Raw genomic sequence first — 19,837 nt, forward strand, 5'->3', positions numbered from 1 at the left:
ATTGTGCTATTTGGAATCTAGGTGTTACCCCACTGCATTTCTGCCTAATTGTGCTATTTTGAATCTAGGTGTTACCCCATTGCATTATTGCCAAATTGTGCTATTTTGAATCTAGGTGTTACCCCACCGCATATTTGCTGCCTACCACTATTCCTGCACATGTTCTGTTTACAAAGCCACCTATGTCCTCCCAGAGCCCACAGAGCTCATACCGCAATCCAACCGCAATCCAAAGTTCACCCCCTGATCACAACTGAATATAGGTGTCACTGCCCTATCTGCATACTGCACTTTTATTGCCCTGCCCGAATTGAACTGTACGTGTTTGTATTGCTTCTCGCCCTGCCTACCCCATCTCTCAGATAACACCTACATTGCTACTCCCACTCTGCTCACACAACGCCAGCGCAGTACTGCAGAAAATGCTAACTATATTACTCATCTTCTGTGCAATGGCCACGCCCGCATCCCCAGACACGCCCATCCATGATACTGACTCAGGAGCCCCCCCTCCCCAGCCAGGCACTAGTCTCACCAACGACTCCCACACAACTAGGTACTATCCTGACCCTTCCTAACCAAGATATCATTGCAAGTCAGGACCTACAACCTTTGCCACCCACCCCTGCACTACCACTGAAAGAAACAACAAACTTCGCGCTAGACTCTCTAAACTTTATGAGCCGCCCCGAAGATTCCTGTCTGATTCCAAATGCGAAGCCAAAAGTTCCGCCAAAGGCACCACTATCCCCACAACCAAGTCCAAACCTATCATTCATACAAACATCTCGGTAAAAACGGATGTACACTCCTACAAAGGAGCTCTCCTCAATACCAGATCATTGGTCGCACATGCCCTTGATATAGCAGACCTAATTATCAAAGATAAATTAGACTTTATTGCTCTAACTGAAACGTGGCTCCACAATGCAGCAGGCCCATCTCTAATGCTGGCCATCCCAGACGGCTACACTATATCTAGGCAGGACCAGGTAGGTAACCGGGGTGGTGGCATCGCCATCATATCTAAAGTAAGCTTAGCTCTCAGACTAGCCCCGACCCAAACTCTGCAATCGTGTGAATCCCTCACTGCCAAACTCCCCATAAATAATACCCAATCCCTCACTATCCACCTGATCTACAGACCACCAGGTCCACTCGGAACCTTCGAGGAAGATCTACACAACCTAATCTCTAACAATGCGAAAACCACTTCACAACTACTACTACTAGGGGACCTTAACTTAGGGTTCAACGACCCAGCAGACATACATGCCTCCACCATAGCCAATACGATCTCATCACTCGGACTCTCACAAAAAGTCAACCTACCCACCCACCTGAAGGGTAGAACCCTAGACTGGGTTGCAGATGCTAATTGCTCAGCGATCATCTCCGCCACTACACCACTACCCTGGACCGACCATTCGCTGGTCTCATTTAACCTACTGACCTCCAGATCACCCACCACAACCGTGTCACTGGCACCACCCTGCCTCACAAGAAACAAGAAAAATATCTCAATAGAAAAAATCATCCCAGCTATCCTTCCAACCCTAAACGCATTGCCAGACAATCTAGATCCCAACACACTAGTTCACGAATATAATAAAATCATGTTAACTACCTTGGACAAAATTGCCCCACTCAAACTTCACACCAGCAAGCCAACAACCCATTTAAATAAATGGTACACACCCGAACTCAAAGCCCTCCGCCTAAAAAAGAGAAAAAGCGAAGCTGATTGGAAATCATGCCCCTCCAGTGAAAAGAAAGCCATCCTTGACACAATCTCTCGGCATTACAAAGCTGAAATCTGTTTAGCTAAACGGAATTCCTATAACACCCGCATTGCCAACTCCAACTCAAGTATGAAGGAGCTCTTTTCCATACTGAAGGAACTTGAGTCACCCATTGCCACACCCGACATCTGCACTAAGAACCAGACCTGGTGCACAGACATCCAACAAGCACTAGCAAATAAAATAAACACCTTACAAAATAAAATTCAACTAAAAAGAGACTCCCTAAACCTCATTAACCCTCCCACATCTCCGCCCAAAGCCTCACCAAGTACACACACTAACTCATTCACCTTCTCTAAAACCACCACCCTTGAGGTCGAGAAAATCATCCTCTCTCTTAAACCATCAAACTGTAAAGGCGATATCTGCCCTGCACACATAATAAAGGACGCAGCCAGAGACCTGTCGCCCTTTATCTCTAAACTTATCAACGCTTCTTTTTCCTCAGGCAGCATCCCTTCCAACCTAAAACAATCTTGGGTGCTCCCCCTCCTCAAAAAACAGACGCTTGATCCCCTCATCCCCACCAACTACCGACCCATCACCACGGTACCCTTCCTACTGAAAATCTTGGACAAAGTTGCCTATGTCCAGATTCAAAAATACCTAGAACTACACAAGTTACTAGGCACCAGACAATCAGGTTTCCGCCCATTACACGGCACGGAAACAGCCCTCATCGATCTGAAAACCCAAATTGATGATCTGAGGGACAAGGGCAAAACAGCACTCCTCCTCTTACTCGACCTCTCCGCGGCTTTCGACCTCGTCGACCACAAGGTCCTCTGCAGACACCTTGACTCAGCTGCTCATTTCTCCCCAGAAGCTATCAAATGGATTGAATCCTTTCTGAGTGAGAGAACTATGAGAGTCTTCTCCCCTTCAGCAGCAGCAGACCCCTCTCCTATCACTTGCGTCTCCCCCACACTATATAACATCTTCACCAAACCTCTGTTCGACGATTTGGACCATCTGGGTGTCACCTACACTAACTATGCTGATGACACTCAGATTCTCCTCCCACTTTCAGGGGATCACAGTAAGGACAGAGAGTTGGTGAATAGGGTATATCTCATCATTCAGGCATGGATGGCATCTCATGGTCTATGCCTGAATGATGACAAGACAGAGCTCATCATCTTAGGTACCCCTGCTAACATCAAGAAACTAGGCCCTGAATATGCCGAAATCAACATAGATGGCAATCTCATCAGAGTATCCAGGGAAGTAAAAACCCTTGGCTTTTATCTGGATGCCACTATGTCATTCACTAAACAGGTCAACTCACTAGCATCTACCACTGCGTACACATGCAAATTAATAAGGGCAGGCAGACCATTCCTATCCAATGACAGCTGCCTGATCCTGGCAAGAGCACTCATACTATCTAGGCTTGATTATTGTAATGCCCTCTATAGCAGTGCCAACAAAGCCATTATCCACAGGCTTCAAATCTTACAAAACAATGCCTTGAGAGCTGCCCTCGGCATTAATAAGAGAGATCATATCTCTACCGCCAGACGCCAACAGAAATGGCTCTCCACAGACAACAAAATCAAACTAAAGTTGGCCTCCCTAACCCATAAAGCCCTCAACAATGCCGCCCCCAGTTATCTGATGGACAAGGTAAAGAGAAAGTCCTCCACCCGACAAACAAGAACTACCAATTCCAACTGTCTGATAATTCCCAGATTCAAACTCTCCACCATTGGCGGGAACAGCTTCCCGGTGAAAGCTGCCACGCTCTGGAATTCTCTGCCACACAACCTAAGAGCTGACCAACCATACTTGCACTTTAGAAGACACCTCATCAGTCACCTTAACTCCAACAACCCTTGGATTTAGCTGCACTTTCTACACCTATGTATAGATAGTGACATTTTTGTTCGTGATTCTGCCCTCGCCTCTAACAGCCCTGCACACATCTGTACACTTACCTCCTGTATAGATATTGTCTTTTTATGTTTAAAGATTTGTATACCTCTTATTCCTGTAATCCTGAATATTTTTATTTCAGGATTACCCGCCTCTAACAGCCCTGTACATATCTGTATATCTACCCCTGCATAGATATTGACTTTGTATGCATGAAGATTTGTATATTTCTTACCCTTGTAATTCTGATTATTTTTATTACTACTTCAAATTGTATATTTCTGCAACATTGTAAGCTTCGAATTATCTTTTGCCTGCGCCCTGCTGCCCCTGGGTAAGGTGCGCCATACAAATAAATAAATAAACAAACAAACAAACAAAAGTGAACTAGCAACTCTATGTTACGGAGTTGCACACACATTGAAATCAAGAACCCACTTTCAAAATATGTCAGCTATGCAATTACTACAAAAAGTTCAAGAAAAAGATGAGGTTTTAAAATCAAGCATTACAAATCTGTTAGAATTTGTAATGCCCCGTGCACCATGACCAGCGCACAAATCCAGTACATGGCGCAAAGGCCAGTGGACCAGCATACAGCCCCCCAACCACGAAAACGCGTGTAAAACTCCCTGCATACCCCTCAGAAGTTGCACACACATTGAAATCAAGAACCCACTTTCAAAATATATCAGCTATGCAATTACTACAAAAAGTTCAAGAAAAAGATGAGGTTTTAAAATCAAGCATTACAAATCTGTTAGAAAACATGCGTGGTGCTAAAGAGTACTGGTTCCGACGTCACGGAGATGTACATTGTATGATAAGAAACCTTGGCCCGTCCACTTGGTTTGTTAGATTAAGTTGTGCAGAATATATATGGGAAGATTTACATGATTCCCTACACATTTCAAACAAAAACAAAACAAACATAGATATATTAACACCTGGAGAGCTTTGCTATCTAGATCCTGTTAATGTTTCAAGATATTTCCATCCTCGTTTCATTGCTATGCTACACTTTATTTGTAATAAAACTGTTCCTCCCCTCGGAGAAGTACAACACTACTTTTGGAGAAAAGAATACCAAGCCAGAGTAGCACCACATATCCACATGCTTTTATGGATTAAAGATGCTCCTAAATTTGGTCAATACAGTGATGCCACTGTTTTACAGTTTATCAAAAAATATGTCACTTCTGAAATTCAGAAGCAACAAAAAGTGATCTTCATGCACAAATTATACAATTTAAACGACACAAATGTGGCAAATATTGTCATCACAAATACAAAAACAAAGGGAAATATTACACCAAATTCCGCTTTGGCTTCCCTAGACCAGTTACAGAAACAGGTGAAGTGAACAACTTCATGTCTTCAGTTAGACATAGTGTTAAAGGTAAATCACCTAAGGACACATATTACATAAAAAGAACAGAAGAAACAAAATATATCAATGCTTACAATGCAATCATTGCCCTCTTATGGAATGCAAACATATATGTGCATTACATTGCAGACAGTTCTGGAACAGGAAGTCAAGAACCAGTGGGAGAGCCACTTATAGCAAATGAGGCAGCATTAGCTATGACAGAAGTAGAAAACACCATGGGGGTAATTCATAGAATTCGGCGCACAAGTGGCGCACGCGGCTGGTGCACAGTGTGAGCGTGCGGCAGCCTGCGCCAGCTGCGTGCGCCAAAACCTATTTCAGCGCACAGCGTATTCATGGATTTCAACATCCATAAGCAGCCGTGGCGCAGAGTGGCACAGCGACCCTGCAGCAGCGCCAGTTTCCCCCAGCCCGCCCCGTGCACCATGACCAGCGCACAAATCCAGTACATGGCGCAAAGGCCAGTGGACCAGCATACAGCCCCCCAACCACGAAAACGCGTGTAAAACTCCCTGCGTACCCCTCAGAAGTTGTACACATGTTTTCGCTGCTGTGGGAGGGGTACGTGCATTCTGGGGGTACGCGTGACGTTTTACACACGATAGGCCTTGGCCAAGCGGGGTATGTGTATTCCGAGGGGTGCGCGGGGAGTTTTACATACGTTTTCGCTGCCACGGGAGGGGTACGTGTATTCTGGGGGTGTGCAAGCTGTTTTACATGTGATAGGCCTTGTGTGAGAAGGGTACGTGTATTTCGGGGGTGCTCGTGAAGTATCACACGCGGGAGGCCTAGTGCGAGCGGGGTACGTGTATTCTGAGGGGTGCACAGGGAGTTTTACATGCGTTTTCGCTGCCGCAGGAGGGGTACGTGTATTCTGAGGGGCGTGCAGGGAGTTTTACATGCGTTTTCGTGGGAGGGGTATGTGTATTCTGAGGGGTGTGCAGGGAATTTTACACGGGTTTTCACTGCCGCTGGAGGAGTATGTGTATTCTGGGGGTGCGCAGGATTTTTTACATTTGATAGGCCTTTGTGAGCGGGGTACGTGTATTTCAGGGGTGCGCGGGATGTTTTACACGCGATAGGCCTTGGCCGAATGGGGTACGTGTTTTCAGAAGGGTGCGTGGGAGTTTTACACGAGTTTTCGCTGCCGCGGGTGGGGTATGCGTATTCCTGGGGTGCCCCAATGAGAATTGGCAGTGTGTGTCCTCCCTGGTGTGCCCTCTCCCCCCTCCCCAGGCCCTGCAGGCAGCCCACAACACAGGGGACTACCCCGCACCCCTGGACATGCCCTGCAGGTAGCCCATCCACCCTGGCAATGCCCCCCAGCCAGCCCACATGTCACCATGCACAAGTGAGCACTGACACATGTCCTCCTGCACCCCACCCACCCAGCAGTGACAGACACCTGCCAGCAGGCCCCGACTCATGTCCCCCCACCTACTCACCCACCAAGCAGTGACAGGCACTTGCCAGCAGGCCCCTACTCGTGTCTCCCCACCCACTCACCCACCCAGCAGTGACAGGTACCTGCCAGCAGGCCCCGACTCATGTACCCCCACCTACTCACCGACCCAGCAGTGACAAGCACCTGCCAGCAGGCCCCGACTCATGTCCTCCCACCCACCAACCCACCCAGCAGTGACAGTCACCTACCAGCAGGCCCGACTCATCTCCCCCCACCCACTCACCCACCCAGCAGTGACAGGCATCTGCCAGCAGGCCCTGACTCATTACCCCCCACCCACTCAACCACCCAACAGTGACAGGCAACTGCCAGCAGGCCCCGACTCATGCCCCCCCAACACGTCATCACGATCCATAATCATGGGCCTTATGGCCACCCAAATCACACCCCACACCAACCCAGTCCAAACACACAACCAAGTATTACATCCACCCCACATTGAAATCCCCATCACATGATACATCCCAAATGGCAAGCATGCAAATCAACACATTTCCCTCACACACACACAATGGGTGCATGTGATTGAGAAAACACACATTGTGACATGCATGAAACCAAAGAGAGAATACCACACATTGAAGTATGAAATAAAAATGTTTTAAACACAAAAGCAAGGGAATGAAATGAAACACACAATAATGGAAATAATTAAGAAAAAGCTGCATGTCCAAAATATAAAATAAAAATGTGTGAAAGCACAATCCAAATCAATCCAAAAGCACATGGGTCCAAAGTGTCTGTCCGTCAAAACAAATCCAAAGGGCAAAAATAAGACAAAACCATTAATCGATGGAACAAAAAAAAGAAGAAGTGAAATCCAGTGTTGAACTATATACAAAGTACAAATCCAGGGTCCATGAGCCCAGCCATAGAAAGGAAACCTACAAAAAACCCTACCTAATGAACAACTATATACACAAAGGTGGGGTATTGTTCAAGCGCCCCAAAATAACACTAATTAACTATATACAATGGTGGCGGGCAAGTCCTACGGCTCACTCTGTGATGTCCCGGGCCAGGGCATCATCAAACTCCATGTCGATGTCCCGGAGGCGGGCCTCTCCACTGGCCCCGAGGTCTCGCAGGGATGCAGTCATGGCCTGTTCCAACTCCCTGCGAGTTACCTCGAGGCACTCAGCCCGCCTCAACGCCCTGCGCATGGAGAACTCAGCCCTGACCATAGTGAGCCTTGCCTCTTCCACCTGCCGCCGCTCCGCGTCTATCTGCTAGCCCAACCGCTGCCACACGGAAGACACTCCCATTCCAGGGTCCTCTTGCCCTTCGGCCGATGCCTGCCCCTCTGATGTTAATGGCCCCGAGCAATAATCGCTCCCACCTTGAGCCTGCTACTGCTCTCCATGTGACCTGCCCGATGATGCTGGCCATCCTCCATCTGCTGGTCTCCAGTTGGTGGGGTGTCCACCCCTGCTGGACCTCCGACTCCCGACTGTGGCAGGGATGTGATCTCCACCAAGCTGGCTGTGATGGTCGGGCCAGGTCCACAGGGGGCCCTGGTGGAATCCGGGCGGAAGACAGCAGGGAGAACGACTGGCGCACAGTCTCCACAGAGGAGGAGAGGGCCGCCAGAGTGCTCAACAGATATAGGGCCCCTCCCAACTGTGCACCGTTGCCACGCAGCTCTTCGTGATGGCGTGCATGGTCCCCCCAGGAGGCATGCACGTCATTGCGAATGTCACGCGTGCGCAACGAGACACCAATCAGGACGGACTCCATATGGTCATGGGTCTCCTCATCCGCAGGTAGTGGAGTGCAGATGACATGGGCCTCCCCCCTACCTGCGGACGGGCCTGGGACGGGGCATCCCTGCTGGTGCATGGTGGTACAGTCACAGGGTCAGGGACAGTGACAGGCACAGGCCCCTCCGTGGTGACCTGTGCTGCACCCTGTCCCTGGACTGCACCACTTGCACCAGTGGTACCACTCCCACCATGCCCCATGTACGGCTAAATTGCGGCCTCCTCCTCCTCTGTGTAGACCACTAACCTGGATGGCTCTGCACCGTCTTCCGCCATCGCAAGCCCCTGTGGGGGCTTACCCGGCCCTTCCGCTGCAGCCGTAGTGGCTGACGCGGCACCAGTCCCCTCGCTCCCAGATGATGGTAATTCCTGGGAGGGTGGCTGGGCCTTGCGTCGCTGGCCGGTGGAGGCATCCCCACCGCTTTGCTCCACAGCGCCATCTCTCCCCTCTTCTTCACTCAACGCTGTGTAGAGGGAGACATACAACACAAGCATCAGGGTACTGTACAATAGTCCCCTAGACAGGAAACAATAGCACATGAGTGGCACTGTCAAACGTCACTTCCATCCTGTCCCATCTACAACACATGGGTCAATGCAGGCAACACACAGGCAGAAACAGGCACAGCACATGCAATGAACATTAGCATCCATGTACAAGGCCTCTATTGACATAAATGTTGTCTTCAAACTCACATGCATCATGGTTCATACTGATCCATGCACACACATCACCGGAGGCTCATGCATCTGGCCTCATACACCACAGACACAGTGGATACAATGATGAGTAGACTGCATCAGTGAATCAACACATCGTCATGGACATGTGTCATGCATCCATGGCGTTTCAAAGTCACACACACGCTACTCAGACACACAGACATGTACACCATACATGTCCATGACAACAGCACCCATCTCTCACACCCCATCCATGTCCTAGAACAGAGCAGGTATGCATTCATGTGTGCATTCCGCATGCTGCTTCCCATGTTGCATTGTAACACATGCACCATCCTTGTGGTTCACGCATGACTGGTCTCACATGCAGCACCATGATGTCCCTGCACACACACATCCATACATGGCCTATTTCACACATACAGGCAAGTAGCTGACTACCAGCACACTGCAACATGCCTTGTTTCACACAGCAATGCATGGCCACTTACCGCTCAACTCCAGACGGGTCTGCCTCTGAAGGATCTGGACATGGAGCGCTGGGCTTATGCGTTCCAGGACCCTCGTCTGGATGTTGGTCAGGCTGACCCTGCACCCCTCTGCGTTCTCTGCCTTCAAGAGGCGTCGGGCCTTGCTGAGGGTCCTGGACCTGAAGTCCTCCCAGCACTTCCGGACGTGTTTGATATCATGGATTGTCTCCCCCTCTACGTTGATGGCAACCACTAAGTCCTCCCAGATCTTCTCCCATCCTTCCTTGTCGGCGTGCAATGGTGTGAAGAGGGCATCATAATGCCCCAGAACTTGCTCCACCAGGATATCTACTTCCTTATCTCTGAAGCTGGTAGCCCTCTGCCTCTCTGGCTGGGGGTCGCCAGTGATCTCAGATGGTGTTTGCCACGACATGGCAACCCCTGAGGCAGGTGTGGGTGGACAACTGGGTCCTGGGGCTGGGCTGTGGAGCGATGGTATACCAGTCGGGAGTCTTCTGTTCCAGCAGGGGTGGACACAGTAACTGGACCCCTGCAGATGGCTGATGTGCAGGCACCAAATAGCACGTGGACAGCAGGCAGGCAGGCATCAGCAGATGGCAGGTCGAGCGTGCTCAGGGCTCTAGGGGCAGGAAAATGGCCTTCTGGGCAGGAGCGTGGTCTTCCGTGTGTTGTCGCATGACCAGCTTGATACGGAGTGATTTGGTACATGTAAAAACTGCACGTCAGCGTGTCATCCGAGGAAAGGGCCTAAGCGTGTAAGGGATGTGATGTGCGGGTTAAAGGTGAGCAGGGCAAGCGGTTCGCTGTACGTGCCTTTCGTGGAGACCAACGTGTGTTGCTACTTCGTGTTGTTTTGCGCTCCATCACAACTTCACAGCTATCAAGGACGTATCTCTTCTTTTGGTGGGCGTATTTACTACGCATGTTTTTCATTATCACGCTAGTCTGACGGTGAGTCGCACATGCTATTTTTCCCACTGTGGGTGCCCCTGTGTATCGCGTATCCATTTTCGAGGTCATAGTAGCCTGCATGTCCCACGCGTACGTGTTTTTCGTGTCCCTGTGTGCCACCACGTACTGCAGGAGGTTAATTCCACACACGTGGGCTACCGGTGGTTGCGTGCATGGTTTTACTGCAGTTTTGGGGTGCCTGAGTGTTGCATGACCCGTCACTTTATCACAGGGGTCACATACAGGCTTTCAGGTGCAGGCGTGCTGTTAACATCTTGTATCCCACCCCCTTCACCCCAATTACCCAGGACAATTGTCGTGTACACCTCCCATTGGCACTACTCCATCTGTGCCGGCACTACTCCATCTGTGCCATGGCTAGGAGGCCACGAAAGGTGAGGGGTGCTTCAGCTGGGTGTACTACACGTGGCGGGCGTGGTCAGGGACGTGGCCAGGGTGACCAGGGAGTAGGGGGACTCCAGGGTGTCCAGGGTGGCTGCAGAGGGTGAAGAGGCAGGGGTGCAGCAGCTCGGCACGATGTTGTGCCACGTGTTGGTGTAGTCATGCCACCACCCCCTGCGGCTCTAGGAGATGCCATTCATGCATCTGACACTGGTGCCCATGTGTGAAGATACTGGTGGGGGGTGCCTGTACTTCCGCTCTCTATATGGTAGAGGAGAGGCACAGAGGACCCCAGTCAAGATTCTCAATTGGTAGCAATGGACGAGCAATCAAGGCTTAGCTTCTCGGGAGGTGATGCAGGCTGGTTCTTAAGTACAGTGTAGTACCCAAACCCCCACAAAGGAATGTCCACACACTGTATTACTGAAAACACAGTATTTATATAATTAATATTCAAAGGTATGTATACGATCACAATAACGCACTTTGTACTCGGAAATCAACAATGATAAATATATACAATTCTAAAGTGGTACCACCAATGTTATCAAATCTCATTAAAGTGCATCAACTGTACGGTTAAAATGTCACACAGATCTATAACGAGGAAACCAGCAATAGAGATAGGAAGGAACGCAAGATGGTTGAAACAATAGGCAGATTTCTGACTCCTACCCTTAGGCGCAGTTCTGTGTGGAGATCCCCCCACCTGGGTAACCTGTAAATAAAGATATATAACACAAGCCCAGTCTATATATTGTTCAATAGTCTTATTTCCTCCAATTAAGGTTTTACCCCCCCGATGTACCTGGTGGAGTAGAGTTCTTCAAAGACGCGTCGAAGGATCCTTCTTGAGTGACCCCCTTTAAAGCAGGAGCCACGTATCATCGAGAGGCGTCGAGGAACTTGGCGTTCGGCATCCGGGAATCGGCGGCCCTTCTTGAGTGCCCTCCCTTTAAGGCAGGAGTCACGGGCCGTCGAACGTCCAACGGAGAACAGGTTGAACTACGGTGGTGAAGTGGCAGCTTCGTTCCTAGCGGTGCTCGTTGACGGCGGAGAGTTGCCGTCCTGCAAGGAAGAGGCGCGCGGGGCACCTCGGTGATGATAGTTCTGGACCGCAAAGAGAGGATGAAGAACTGTGGCCCAGCAAGGGCGTCGAGTCGTCAGCGTCTCTGTGGTCTTTTAGGTGGCGGGAAACCCACCGGCGGATGCTCCTCGGCGCGTCGACGGTCGAGCCTTCTCCAGCAGGATAAAGCGGGCGACGATGCAGACGAGAACGTCCGATGATCAAATGAAGTTCTTAGGCAAACGGGAGCACGGCGGCTCCGGTCGGAGCCAGCGGTCGTCGACAGTGGCGGACAACAGTCCGGGTGCTTCCCTTTGGGATTCCGCGGCAGTCCCCGTCTCCGGTCAGCAGCCTGTCATAGGTCTGTCTACCAGGGAGCTTTGGCAAAGATCAGCTGTGCACGATAGTCCCTCGTAGCTCAGGAAGAGGGTGCCTTACCATGTCCTCTCTGGGTCAGTCCTTGGAGACACAGCAGCTTTCAGATTGTGAAGGAGAGCAACAGCAATTCTTCTCTTCCAGCAGGGCTTCAAGGTCAAGCTTCAGTTACTCCACTTACTCATCGTAGTGGACTTCAGCTTCTGAACAATTTCCAGTGGTGGGAGGTCCCCAGATATACTATTCTGTCTCCCATCCACACTGCTAGGTCACACTCAGCAGCCAATCATCCAGAAGGGAATTCATGCAGTCAATTAGCCAATCAGGCACACAGTGCATTCAGGCCATCCTCCTCCCGTTCAGACACTCACAACAAGGAATGTGGATTGGGACAAGTACCCATCCATTCAACACTACACACTGCATTCAGGCCAGTTTCGGGCAGGGCTGTCTCAGTCTTTGTCTCTCATACCAGAACCCAGACAACCACAACAAGAAGTGCATATTGGTCACACACTCCATTAACCAAGTACCCACCCACAGGAGGTACCCGCAACATAGAGTCACTGGGAAGGCTCCAGCTCGTCTGGCCTGGCCTTCACAACAACATCATATATGGCACTTCCACCCAACAGCCAGTCACGGGGAAGGGACAGAGTCCGGGCTTCCCAGGACTTTGGGAAAACAAGGTAATAAGTAATAGAAAGCAAGAGGCCGCAGGGGCCATTTTGTTTTCCATCAGGAATCAACTGATCCCAATGGCAGGGCCGGGGTATCCCAAAATGGAGGATACTCTGCGCACCTGTCAAATTCAGCATGGAGCTGCTACCAGCCCATACCCGGCTCTGCGGGCCACCCACAGGTGCCCAAAAATATAGACTAGGGGCACAGGGTTGAACCCCCCACCCATGGGTGCCATAAGGGTATCCCACGGGTCCGTTCACCAAACCAAAAGAGAGAGAGAGCTGCACCGCCAGGAGTCCCTCATGAACTCCTGCGTGGAAAACATGACAGAACACATGATAAAAAGCAGTAAAGGACAAGGATACGGAGGCCCTGTCCCTCTGATGCATTTCCAGCATCACACCATTTGACCCGGCAGTCCATTTCATCGACTGCCACAGGCCCAAGGGTAGTGATAGCTGCAGGTGCAGCTGTGGACACCACCACCCAGGCTCAGGGTCTGCCAGCGCAGGCTGCGTTGGCACTTGAAGAGTCCATGGCAGAATCCCAGGTGGTCAGGAGGCACACCATAGGTGCACGCAGGGCTGCCCTGACCGAGGCACGTGTCCCTAGGGCAGCAGTGTCATCTGCTGCCCCAACCAGCCGGGTGTTGGCAAGTGCAGGGGCAGATGCAGCCGACAACACCCCGGTTGTGAGTCTACCAACCAGGACAGTCCCGGTCAAAGACCCTGGCACAGCGGATGTTGCTGCGCAGGGTCCATTCCAGGGAACCCAGCAGCCACTGACGCAAGTCAGGGCCTCACTCCATGTTCCAGCTGCCACTCCCTTGGCTCATTCCACCAGCGCCACTGCCCATATTGATCAGGGCGGCATTTGCCAGCCAGGGTCCGGACCAGCGTCCAAGAGGAGGAAGTTTGCACCTGAAGTACAGGCTGGGACCCCAGACACAGCTACGGCCTCCGGCACGTTGAGGAAGACACATTTCTGCAAGCAGGAACTGGACTTCCTCGTGGGCTACGTGCGGGACCACAACCGTGACATGCTAGAGGGGCCGAATTGTCAAAGTACGGCTGCCCATCGTGATACCCACTGGAAGCAAGTTGCGGAACATGTGAGTGCATTCGGCCATGAGATGCACACGGCGCAAGAGTGCAAAAGGCATTGGAATGACCTCAAACGCAGCGCTAAGGCGAAGCGTGCCTCAAAGTACAACATGACTCTGGTGACTGGCAGTGGGCCGGCACCTGAGGAAGAAGACCTCACTCTGCACGAGTCACTTGTTGCGGAGTTCATACCACCAGAATTGGTCAAAGGAGTGGGAGAGGTGTAGGATTTTGATGCCCAGTCCAGTGAGTGTTGTTGCATGTTTGTCGAGGCCATGTGTGTTTTACTTGTGTGATGTGTTGTGCATGACTGGCGCTACATGTCGTGTGTGCATGGTTCTCATGTGCAAGTCATGCAATGCTTCACTGATGCATGCCTGCTGTGCGGGATGGTGGACATGTAGAGCAGACGGGGACTGTCCTCATCACCACACTTGCACCTTACTCACATGCTAGTCAGCCGGATGCCCCTCCGGTCCATGTTCCAACTCACTGGCCCTTCTGCATGTAGCCTGGGGTGTCCTTCCTCTCAGCACTGGGACGATATCATTGCATGACTGATGTGCATGTGCCCTCTGCCTGCATGTGGGTACTCCACGTAGGCATGCTGCCTTGCCCCTCCACCCCCCTGCACCCCAATTTCACCATTGCACTTGTGTGCATCATGTTCCTGTGATGCAATGCCCTTTTCAAGCCACCTGTGTACATGCAAACTTACACCAGCCAGCCGGCCAGACACATGCAGTGGGGTACATCCTCTGTCCTTCATCTAGGCTGTCTCACTTGGACTGTGCAGATGGCAGATGCTCTGCAGGGACATGAGTGCCCATTCATGCTGCATGTGCATTCCATGCATGCCCCTATGTGTCCTTGACTGGATGATCATTGTAGTACATGTTCAAGGTGACCTACACTTCATGGCATTTCATCAGCCTTCCCATGCCCATTCTGGCTCTGTCCTGTGTCCCACACATGTTTAGGGTGTGACAGTCTGTGTGGGGCACATTCCTCACCCTATTTCAGGCCCACTGACGCTGTCCAACTGGTGTAGTGTCTTCTGCACACTTGGGTGTACAACTGAGGGTTCATCATGTGTCCTGCTTACTGTCCCATCATCATCTGCTGTGTTGTCAGTTGACTCAGATGATGCAATTGATGCTAGTCAACACTGTGTGCCAATACACAGGTCTCGGGTCATCCTTTTGATACCATGCAAGCCATCCCTGCATTTCCACTTAGGGGGAGGGGTGGATTGCTTGTAGCCATGCAACCCATTGCATGCACATTGCACATGATGCCTGAACTTGCCCTTCCACTGCCTTCACATATATTGATGCACATCATGATGCACTTGTTCATGTAGATAGTGGGTAACATACACATGTACTGCACTGCATCCACCCACTTCTGAGCCGTGTTACACCACTTTTCAGATGATGACGCAATGGAGCCAGAGGATGGTGTTGTCATGTCAGGCACAGGGTTGTTATCACAACAGCCACCAGGCACAAGTGGGGGTTGTGGATGGTAGACCACGAGAACACACTTGTGTTACAGACCATCTTGTCTATGGCTGGCAATGAGTTCAGCCCAGATGACCACTCTGACATCCATTTCGAGTTGCAGGTGCATCAGGTCCATATGACAGGGGTGAGTGATTCTGATGTAGACACTCCTCTGTCCGCGACACCTGCACTGAGGGGTCAGACGGTGGTGGGACCTCCGCCTGTGGTGGATCGGGACACAGGGTCACCCTCCACATCAGTCACTGATGTGCCTGGGACATCACGTTGACGGGGGAATGTAGTCCTGCAGCCGCAGGCGGTGCCGACCCGACACGGACGACCCATCCTTGGGACCCGTAGGTGTCAAGCCCAGCAACGCGGTGGCCGCACGCCACTGAAGTATGCTGAGTGGGAGCAAGACATGACTGCCAATTCAGAAAGCCAGGGGGCAGCAATGGAAAACATTGCTGTGAGAATGGAGCATGCGGCCCAAGCCGTGCTCCCCACTGCTAGGAAGGTGCTTCTCCAACAGCGGGCGGCACAGTCCACGGCCCGCTCGCTCAGGCTGGGTATGGCGGCCTCAGACAGGGCACGCCAGTCTGAAATGTTGTCTTTGCGTCAAGCAATTGCTGCTCACGCAGAGGCACACATGGAGGCCCTGAGGGCTGAGTATGAGTCCCTCAGATCCACTCTGGGTGTCCTCTTGATGTCCCAGAGGGTGTGGTCAGAGAAGAGGTTTGAGCAGCTTGAGTGTGCCATCTCGGCTGAGCTACGTCCTTGCCGGGAGGTGCATCATTTGTCCAGCCAGGCCATGCAGGATGAACTCCGTGTTACACGTGCTACCTTGCAAGAGGAAGCACGTGTATCACGGGAGGTTCTGCATGCTGACCTACGTGTAATCGCCACACAGAACCAGGCTCACCCATCCAGCAGACTTGCTGCCGATGAGGGCCAAGCTGCGCATAGGCGTGGCCGGGCTCCTGTGCCACGTCAACCTTTTCAGGAAGAGGTGGACTCGGACGACTAGATATCTCACACACAGGTCGAACTGTGCAGGATTTGAGCCCATGGAGTTTTTTTTTTGTCTCAACATCATCGCATGTGGGTGTTGAGGTTCACCCTGTACCTCCCCCCTCCTGGATCCCCCCCCGGTTCGTATGTGGGCATTTTTTATATGTTTGATTTCAGTTTAGTTAGTTAATATTGACTATTTGATAGTTATTTTAATTAGGTTATGTAGGTTGTTCATTGTTAGTTTAATTAGTTAATATAGTTTAATATTTTTTGTCTATTGTGCATTCATGTGACAGTGTGGTGCTTTGTGGCTTTTGAAAGCATCCACTGTCTGTTCCAGCTGGGCCCTCCAAGCTTGTCTTGTGTATGAGTTTGCAGCTTGGGGTCTTGACTCACATAGGCCACTCCTGCTTCCCTTATCCATGGGCTTGCTAGGATGGTTGGGTGTAACACACATTTACACAAGGGCTTTGGACTTTTGTCATAACTGTGGCCGGTCTGCTGCTGTACTTCTTGTGTTAACACCCATAGTGGGGATTTGTAGCGTTTTATACACCCCATGCCTGTAATCAATTTGGGTGAGTACGTGATTGATGTCTTCATTAATTGATGTGGATTGCGATGCATGTTATTTTCTTGCCTGTATATGTGCTTGATGCCCTTCATGCTGTAGACAGTAGCCTGCACCCTTGGCCTGTCAAAGTCACACTGATGGTGGGAGGAGTTTGGATGTAGGTCTGTAACCTGGCCCAGTGACAACCATCATGAAGACACACACAGGGAACTTTCAAGCCTTACCAATATCTTTTATGCCCTTTCTGCAGGAAAATGAGCCTCCACACTACCTTTGCCAGCAGACACAGGGATGAGTAATCCTGATGACTGGCCACGTACGGTGGTGTAGACATGTGCATGTGTGCGCAAGCAGAAGCAAAGGGTTTGTGCTCAGATGTCCGACAGAAGCATATGTGTTTCCAGGAGCTCCAGGCAAGGTGAGTAGCACAAGTGCCCACACTGCAGCAACCTTCCACCAGGCCACTTGCACATGCATGCTAAGTAGCACAAGTGATGTGGGGCTTTGCCAGGCATTGTTGGAGAAGCGCACAGTATAGCTGACATGAGGGCCAAATGCAAAGTGGCTTTACAAGTTGTCAAGGGCACACGCAGGACCCATCGAATATATCCTCGAGTACCCCTGCTCCATTGAAGCAGAGTTATTAGGGCAGTAGTTTTCCTAGCCAGAAACTGATACAGCACCCTGGGACACCTTGCGAGGCACAGACTTGTGTGCAGTGCATATCATTTGCATGTGTAAATTGGCACCTGCACTACCTATTGAAATCCGCACCTCACTATACACGTGTAGCAGCTCACCCAGGGACCATTGTATCATGTGTGATTCTTGACGGATTGGTCTTCCATTTCCTGCGCACCCACATGCGCCTGCCTTACTGCATTGACAGTGTATGAACCGTGAGGGTCCACGCTAACGTATGGGTACAAAGCAGCAGACAGGAGTGCTTGTTTGTGGAGGAGTCACTTACTTTGGGGCATGGATGGTGTTGTGTGTGGGTATTGTTAACAGACATTCAGATTAGTAACTCACGCACTCTTTGTAGCATTGAACTGCTCCTGTTACCAGACCTGAGAGTGTGCAGGCAGGAGGCCAGCACTCACCCCAGAGATAAGTCTCTCTTTGGCTTGCATTTGACTCATTTGGTACAATGTGCACGATGAACAGGTTTTCTCAGTTTGAATATGTGTTATTGTGAATGTTATTTTTTTGTATTTTGACTACTTTCCCTTGCCAATCCGACTCCCCTCTCCTGCCCCTCTTTCCGGTTATCCTGCATAGCAATGTCTGTCCAAACAACATATCCCTGACCCTCCTTCCCACCAGGGTCTCAGAGGCCTGTGTAAGTTTGACATTGCAGACGCCAAGACCACGGGGGGGTGGTTGGTTTGTGCCACTCCTGCGCCTGGACACTGGAGCTGTAGCACTACCCATCAGTGGTTGAATCCTCATTGTATGTTATGTACCGTAAATGGTACCCATCCTGTAGGACCATTGTTCAACTGTGCTACCTTGGTTGTTCTATCATTGTGCTTGTACATGTGCTTTGACATTTCCTGCTACTTTAAGTCATCTACTGGAGACTTGTCCTGGGTTTTTTGGTGCCTACAGGCTTTTTCCCTGGTTTGTGGGTTTGGCTCCTTGGAGTTCTCTGCGATTTGGTATTTTTACCAGTCAAGGTGGCCTCTGAGGGGGCTGGATCCTATTTACACGCAAGTTTGAACATGGAGACCAAGAGGTAGGGTGATCCTGTAGCCAGGTGGACTTGAAGGAAGAAGGCTACATACCCCAGACACAGTTGTTCAGAAGGTCACAGTGATGTGTAAATGAGGGAGGGCCTTTTGTGGTTGGACAGTTGGCTTGGGCTACAGTGTTTTGGGCACTCTAACATTGTAATTGTGGGGTACTATGTGCATGATGTGTTGTGCTGGTCAATGCCTGTTCCTGTGTTGTCTTTACTTTTCAGGTGTCAGGGGATTGGTGTGGTTTGACATGCTGGGGTGTTCACATGGGCAATGTTCACATGTGATGTGTACAGGACACTGAGGGTCACTTTATTTCACATGCATATATTGAGTCCATGTCCCTAATGACACACACAGTTGCACAATGATCCACCACATGTACAACAACCCTTCCATGGCCACAGGTGCACACAGATTGCATTCTCGGGCCCGCTGTGTCCCTGCAGCACATGATCTACCATTTGGGTATCCTATACATGTGTCATTTGGTTATTGATTTGATTTGACATTTTCATTTGATCCTCAAGGTGTATCTGCAACACAATCGCTGCTCAACGTGGTGTGTGCTGAGCAGTGTGTTGCAGGAGACAGACACAGCACACAGGTTCGGGAGTAGGGATTTTGCCATGCCCAATGTGCATGTGAACAGGCATTCAGTGTTGTGTTCATGCTACGACTGGTGGAAAGTATTTGTGTCTGACTTTGTATGTGTGGGAGGTTGTTAGTCAGTCATTTCATCTGATTCCATGTCAGGCATCATTGTCTCGTGCCAGTTTTCATTTATTACACATCACTTCGTATCTTATTGGTCATGTGTTGGCCTTTTGCTATTGCATGCCAAGTCATGGTGTGGCAGACAAGGGTGATGTGGGTTGGGAGGGTTTGGGTGACATACCAGGGATTGTGATGGCCTGTTTTGCGGGGGGGTGTGATACACACCTTGCA

Source organism: Ambystoma mexicanum, chromosome 1p, assembly GCF_040938575.1.
Source record: "Ambystoma mexicanum isolate Mex_15411 chromosome 1p, UKY_AmexF1_1, whole genome shotgun sequence".
NCBI classification, from domain to species: Eukaryota; Metazoa; Chordata; class Amphibia; order Caudata; family Ambystomatidae; genus Ambystoma; species Ambystoma mexicanum.